The following is an 8,334-nucleotide window of genomic DNA, read 5'->3' on the forward strand; positions in this document are numbered from 1 at the left end:
GAAGTTGTGTATATAGTTGATGTTTGCTTTGTTTAGTAGTAAAAATAAAAACCGGGTCGAATCATTGAGCTACTTTCACAATCCCACTATTTCCTACCTTTACACATAGCCCCGTTACAACCCGTAAGTCCTTTTGAATCATAAGCATGCTAAATATTTGATAGGAGGAGATTTGATTTGTATACAAGCTTATTGTCGCACAATCACACATGCGCATTGAGTGTTTTAGCATAATGTGCTAATATTTCTTGTCACCGAGAGTTGTTGTGAGGGGTGTGTCTTGTGGTGTGATAAAAAGTTAGTAAAATGACGATACATTTTAACTTGGTTTGCATGTTGATCGCTTGTGGTTTTGAAATGGTTTTTGAATGGGCTGCTTGGGACAAGCAACGTGTAAGTGTAGGGATGTGCCGGGTGGTCCGTAAGACAACCCTTAAGTGCCTTAAAAAGATTAAAATACCATGCTTTACACGTTTAATTGTTTGAACTTAGATAACTACGGTTGTTTGTATTTCAAGTACAAACGGGAGCTTAAAATGGAAGGAACACGGAGAATAAATGAAAAAAAATCAATTTTTGGAATTGAAGAATTAAGAGGATAGCATGATAGAGGACGAAATTACGAGAACGTAGGCAAAAACGGTGAAGAAAACGGAGTTGAAACGAAAAAGTTATGATGAAAACAAGTTTTCATGTTAAAGCCTGCCGTAAGCTACGGCAAGGGCCGTAGCTTACGGCACCGAGTGGCACTTTTTGTCACCGTATGACAGTTTAAAGCCACTGTAAGCCATTCCAAGCCACCGTAAGCTACGGTGGCCAACGTAGCTTACGGGGCTGACCTGCGTAAATGTGTAACTTCCACCTTTTAATGCGGATTTATGGTGTCTTTTCATGTCTAGTCAATCCCATTCCCGGTTACCAATTGTTCTAGAGGCGATTTTGGGTGTTCTTGGAGCTTGAAGACAATTTCCAATCATTCGATTTGTGTTTTTAATTGTTATGAACATTGAAACTTGTGTGAGGATGATGATTCAAGCCTCGAGTGGCTAAACTTTTGATGACTATCTTTGGTTAAAAGTTTGTGTAAGACTTTATGTTTGATTTCCTAATTTCTAGAATAATAATCTTTATCTTTATGATTTGTTTGTTATGGTGTGTGATTGCTTTGTTGCAAATTGTTGATTCTTATGTTAAACTAATTAGAAACCATACGTTCTTAGTGCTGTTGGCAATCGAGATATCATGGGTATAGTTAGGCTTGGGTAAGGGTTGATTGATCATCGGGTAACAACCTCATGTTCTAGGAATCTGACTACTTAGTTCCCTTTCATCACAACAAGTAATCATACATGAATCATGTCTATGTGATTCTTTCTAGTTGAATATTAACATTTGTCTCTAAATTGTTTACAAACCAAATTTCCATTTTTGCAATTACATTAGTAGTCTTAGTTTTAAAATCAAACAAACCAGTCACCAAAATCCAACTCTTGAATTTACTTTTATTTCAATTAGTTTAATATAGTTAACTTAGACAAACCTTTAAATAACACATATTCCACAAACTCCCTGTGTTCGATACCCTCTTGCCACGACATCACGTCAAATTGGACCACGACATCACGTCAAATTTTGGCGCCGTTGCCGGGGAGTAGTGCGCAACGTGTGTTATTTTGATCTTTTTAAGTTTGTTATTTTTCTAGTTTACGCTGGGTGTGTTAGTGTGCAGGTATTTACAGGTGCATGCGTACTAGGAGCTCTCACAAGCTATCACCATTGGCATTTGATCCAGAAATTGAACGGACTTTGAGAAGAAACAGAATTTTGCTAAGAGAAAACAAAATCAGCGGTTCACCAACAACACCTACAATTACACCAATTAGATACATGGATCCACCACCACCACCCACTACGGGTGAGCTTACACCACCTTTTATACCATCTTCAACACAACCGTCACCAAATACTACCATTCCTACATCCATACCAGAAATCAAACCAACCAACACTACCTTACCTGAGAATACACAATCTGAATATTCTTTCAGTTACAACCCTACATCATCCGCTGTTCCAGCTTATTCATCCTTTTTCCCAACATCTTGCCAACCATCATCATCACAAATACCACCACCTAACTTATACCAAACAGGTCCATCGATTATCCATTTTACTCCATTTCAACCGGGAGTGCAATTTCAACATACTTTGGGAGTAAGACAAGATGGGTTCGACGATGGGTATGATGACGATTTTGGGGGATATGATGAAGAAGGGTACATGTATGGAGGTGATGGAGATCAAGGGGAGTTTACTTACGTATAAAGACACAATCAAAGAATGTCAAGTGTCGGTGGGATTCTTCAACAACAAATTATACCTCAACAATTGCCACCACAAGGTCCACCAGTGCAAAGACGTGTTCAACAACCTCATGTGGGGCCAAGGTTTCAACCACCTCCACAACAATTTGGGCCTCCACGACCACAAGCTCAAAGACCAATAGGTCCTATACGTCCAAGAGTTTGGTTGGGTGTACCAAGAAGACACCTTCGAGAACATGCAAGAGGCATAGAAGCACCGGTGATCACTCATAATCCTTCGTCAGTAGTTATTCCTCACAATGATCAAGGGAGGACGTTCGAAGTGCGAACGAATTCGTTACAAAGTTTACCAAAGTATAAGGGTTTAGCAACGGAGGAGCCTTATTTTCATTTGGAGGCTTACGATTCGATTTGCAACACTATTGGGGGTCAAGGATTTTCGGCCGATGATGTCAAATTGGTGTTATTCCAATTTTCCCTAGAAGACAAGGCTAAAAAGTGGTTTTACACCCTACCTTCGGCATCTATCTATACATGGGGAGAAATGCAACAAATATTCTTGGATGAATTTTATACCGCTCAAAAGAAAAATGATGCTAGAAAAGGGTTGAGAAGTTTTCAACAACAATCGGGTGAGATGTTTCATGAAGCATTCGAACGGTTTAACATGATGATCAAGAATTGCCCTCACCATGGGATAGAGCTATGGGAGTTGATGAATGCTTTTCATGAGGGGTTATGTGCTGAAGATGCTCGTGACTTAATGTCGATCACAAATGGTACTTTTGGCACAAATTACGAGAATGGCGATTGGGGTATCTTGGAGCAAATGACGGTCACATCAAAGAGAAAAGCTCAAGCATCAAGGAGAGCATGACCGGCCATTACCCGAACTCAAGTGCACGCGGTAGACGATGGTAATGTTCAAACTTCTAATCAAATTTATGATGTTTGTGCACTTTGTAATGAGTTAGGACATGCGGCTGAAAATTGCCAAGGAGTGGAAGGGCAATATGAAGAGGTGAATGCATTGCAAGGGCAAGGAGGGGGTGGTAGAAATTATAACATGAATTCTAATACTTACCACCCCGGTTTGAGAAACCACCCAAATTTTAGATATGGAAATCCCTCAAACCAAGCTAACCCGAATTTTCAAGGAAGTCAAGATAACATTACTCCACGCCAACCGTTCAATAATCAAAGTGGGTTTTCGGGTCAAAGTTCTTCTGGTGGAAATGAGGTCTTGGAGATGCTCAAGGCAATGCAACTAGTGATGCAGCGAAGAAATCAAATGCATGATGTTCGCATGCAAAAAGATGAAATCCATGACAAAGCTATTCAATCGTTGACCACTCAAATGGGTCAACTTGCAAGTGACGTGGCATTATTGAAGAAAGCAAAAGGTCAATCACCAAGTGACACGGTGATAAATCTCAAGAACACAAAAAGCATTAATATCAATGTGGTAAGTACAGTTCCTAATAGTGAATTTAATGAACCATTTCTAACTTCTTCTTGTCAAGTGAGTGCAGGTATAGGAAGGGATGCCGAGGTTGAAACGGACAAAGAGCATGGAGCACCACTCGTGCCTATTCAAGTGGGAAAATTAAAAATTCCTCAAGCATTGTTGGACTATGGGGCGAGTATGAGTGTGTTACTAGGCGATCTATACGATATGTACGACTTTGGTCCGCTTCAAGATATAGACACCATGGTGAGCTTGGCGGATGAAAGTTGGAGGTGTCCACGGGGAATAGTTAAGAATGTTATGATTCGGTTGGGAGAATTCGAATACCCGGTGGATTTTCTGGTCCTAGATTATGCCCCTACCAAATTAGCATCACAACAAAGGGTAATTTTAGGTCGACCGTTTCTTTATACGGTGAGTGCTCAAATTAACTGTAGAGATGGGATCATTACTATGACCGAAGAGAACCGTAAGTTGTACTTTGATGTTCATACTAGGGAGATTAGTTATGAATCTATTGAAGAGAAGAGTAGAGAGTCTAGTGACCATCTGAAAAGTGTGCATCAAAGAATAAAAACAAACAAACCACCGGGGTGTGAAAAGAAGTATGAGGGTTCGAGCAGGTATGTAGTTGACTATCCACCGAATGGACATTTGATGGATGCATTTCAACCAATGACAAGCTACAGTGGGGGAGGTGATAGGAACCGATTCTTTGAGCCACCATAAACGGGGGTGGCTGTTGGACCAGTTTCCGACCCTAAACAGTCAGTACAAGGCAGTTCATCCTCAGATACAAAGGCAGAATCAATGTAGATGAAGTAACACAACTGTTCCTTTTAATTCCTTCTCTATTTATGCTTTCTGAATGCAATTTGACAGAGTTTCGTTACACAACATATGACTAGGTTTCGCTCCAAGTTACAACTGAATTCACACAACAGGTATATATAGGTTGCCTGGTTTCGCTCATATGAACTGCCTTATGAGCGAAACCCCAAGTGATACCTATAAGCGAAACCTCCTGGTTACCTAATGAGCGAAACCCTAATGTTTCTAATGAACACTTAAGCGAAACCCTCTATTCTATATGTACACATGAGCAAAACCTCTATAATAAACCTAATTTTGACTTATCTTGACCTAACACTCAATCTAAACGTAGTCAACAGACATTTCATGCACCAACAGTCTCCCCCTTAGATGTTAACGAAGTCTTCAGCTCCGAGTCTTCAGTCATGGTCTTTTCTCCAACTCTCTGTCTTCACATCATAAGCATTCTATCTTCACAGGTTCACAATCTTGTCCTGTCTTCATCTTCAGACTTCCCTTTGATCGTTGATCTAGACTCCCCCTTTCATAGACTCCCCCTCTCGATATGCTAGAATCTGAGGTCTTGATCTGGTTCAAACTTTGACAATTAGCTTCCGTGGGAATGATGAAGTCCAAAACCTGTGTCTCAAACATCAAACATTACAAACTATCTATTCAACAATAAATCACAAACTTAATCAGCTTTAGAAATCCACTCAAGTATTCAGGTCCAAGTTAATGACCCTGATTACTCGATTAATCTACCAAGTTCAACTTAATAACCTTGGTTGATCATTTGACGAATCAAACTGATTTTGTTTAACCATTTTCAAACAATTTATGAAAATAACAAGTATCAAGCTAATGAACTTGTTTTAACTTTCTAAACTATCCAATCTCTAACAAAGTAAGCTCTCCTCATTCTTCAACTCAGAACTTTTCCTGCATCTGCTTCAATCTTCGAGAATCCAACAATCAACTCTCCACTTTGGTTTGTCAAAAATAAAGCAGAAATAAAATCTTTTTGGATTTTTAATAAAGTGTTCTAAACTAAGAAATGAAATACAGAAAACTTAAATTGCAGAAAGTAAACAAAGTAAACTATTTACAAACTTATTTTTGGCGAGCGTGTCAGGGAATCATATCAGCTTTTCAGACAAATTACTAGTACCGTTAAGCTTCATTTCATGCTCAGACTTAAACAATTCACCTTGATTGTCGATATACTGATCCATCTTAAATTCTCACACAAATTTCAATTTATTCAGGATACGATTTAGATGTTTTAAGAACTTAGCTCATTCATGTGTCCCACCTCTTGAATATACTCCCGTATCCAGAATCCCAATATTCAGTCTTACAGGTGAGTATACTACAATGATATCTGTACATAAATTAGGTAATGCGAGGGCCGAGGGATCTCAGGTCGATACTTCCGTATGCGCAGGGAGATATCAGCTTCGACTTTACGGTATGTCCCCTTTAGAGGATCTTTTAGTTACAACAGCAGCGACTATCAATTTTATTGTTTCATCAGCATGCTGAGAGTTTATGCTATGTTTCAAGCATTTGCAGAAAGTATTATCCAAGGACTAGGTCAGAACTTCCATTCAGCAGAAGTCCCGGAATAATACCCTAGACATCATTGAGTATAAAAACCTAGTATATCAGAATACGAGACCTTTCAAACGATATTTTAGGGGTTACCTATATATCCAAGTACTGTTCCCCACGAATTTCACAAGTTTGAAATTTTAGGTTTATATCCCGAATAAATCTACTAAATGTGCGAAAACCTATTGACACATCATTAGTGAGACTGTTTAACTCATTTAAACTTTACAATTCTTTAGCATACTGTAATTGTCTAGCCGATGTACTATCATTTTCCCTATAAACACAAGCTCTTTTTCAGATTTTATATTGTTTTTGGATTTTTGAATTTTATCATGTTTTTGTATTTTTGCATTTTTTACTGTTTTTGTATTTTCTAAAAATATATCTATTTACATCTATCTACTCCCCCTAAATACCAAAACAGGTAAAAAATCGACAAACCATTGTAGATTGTTTCTCGTCATCATCCGCAACAGTACTCTCATCAACACCCACAATTCCATCCGACACCGAAAGAAGCTTCATACCATTCAGTTTTAACAAATATTTAAACCGATTTTTATCAAAAGCTTTGGTATGTAAATCAGCTTTCTGTTCGTCAGTGTGGATTTTCGCAATTCGTATCAACTTTTTCTCGAAACAATCGCGAATAAAGTGATGATGAATTTCTATGTGTTTAGTTTTAGCGTGATGTACTGGATTCTTTGTTATATTTATAGCGGCCTCATTATCAACAAAAAGAGGTGTGTTAAGAAACTGCAAACCGTAGTCGCGCATCTGTTGCTGTATCCACAGGATCTGAGAGCAGCAACTGCTAGCAGACACATACTCCGCTTCACATGTAGATAACGCCACAGACGTTTGTTTCTTACACTGCCAAGTAACCAATCTAGGTCCAAAGAACTGGCATCCCGCAGTTGTTAATTTTGCATTGACTTTGCAGCATCCGAAATCCGAATCGGAATACCCTTCGAGCGTAAAGTCGCCTTTCCTAGGATACCACAACCCCAATGAAGGAGTTCCTTTCAGGTAGCGTAATATCCTCTTCACAATAATCATATGCGAGGCTCTCGGGTTAGATTGATATCTTGCTGCGAGGCACGTTGGGTACATGATACCAGGACGTTAAGCAGTTAAATACATCAATGAACCTATCATGGATCGATAGAACATTTCATCAGCCCTGTCTCCGATGAGATCTGGGTGAATCCCATGATTTCTTGCAAGTGGGGTAGCAGCTGGAGTAGAACTTGACATCCCAAATTTCTCTAGAATATCACGAACGTACTTCGTCTGATGAATGAAAATTCCCTCAGGTAGTTGTTCAACTTGTAGACCCAGAAAGAATTTCATCTCCCCCATTGATGACATTTCGAACTTTTGCTTCATCACTGATTCAAAGTCTTTGCACAGACTCTCATTTGTCGACCCAAAAATTATATCGTCTACATAAATTTGTACTATCAGAAGATGACCGTCGACTTCTTTAGTGAAGAGAGTGGCATCCACTTTTCCACGAATGAACCTGTTGGCTAGTAGGTGTTGAGACAAAGTCTCGTACCAAGCTCTTGGGGCCTGGTGTAAACCATACAGTGCTTTGTCCAATAAGTAGACCTTGTTTTTGTGGATCGGATCGGTAAAGCCCGGCGGCTGTCCGACATAAACCTCCTCTTTGACCTTCCCATAGAGAAACGCCGATTTTACATCTATCTGATATACTTTGAAATTCTTCCAAGACGCAAATGCAAGGAAAATTCTGATTGCCTCTAGTCGTGCCACAGGATCATAGACTTCTGTAAAATCAATCCCCTCCTGTTGACTAAAGCCCTGAAAAACGAGTCGAGCTTTGTTCCTTACAACAACTCCTCTGTCGTCTCTCTTACACTTAAATACCCATTTTGTATTGATTTTTCTATGACCATCCAGCAAATCCACTAACTTCCACACTCCCAACTTTTCAAACTGACTTAACTCTTCTTGCAATGCGATGTCCCAAGAGTCTTCAGTAAGCGCCTTTTTGTAAGTTCTTGGTTCGATCTGCCAAATGAAACAACTTAATGAAAATTCAGTTTGTAAAGGTGCTATTGTAGAATAAAAACATGTAAGGCCCTG

The 8,334-nt window shown here is 39.2% G+C and overlaps 1 non-coding gene across 1 annotated transcript; it reads right to left on the reverse strand.

Annotated features, from left to right (window-relative positions):
• Positions 1-2,917: 2,917 nt before the first annotated feature.
• Positions 2,918-3,023, reverse strand: LOC118492789. Its single transcript, XR_004894791.1, has one exon. It is a non-coding gene; the product is annotated as a small nucleolar RNA R71 (small nucleolar RNA).
• Between the last annotated feature and the right edge of the window lie 5,311 nt (positions 3,024-8,334).

This window comes from Helianthus annuus, chromosome 5, assembly GCF_002127325.2.
Source record: "Helianthus annuus cultivar XRQ/B chromosome 5, HanXRQr2.0-SUNRISE, whole genome shotgun sequence".
Lineage (NCBI taxonomy): Eukaryota > Viridiplantae > Streptophyta > Magnoliopsida > Asterales > Asteraceae > Helianthus > Helianthus annuus.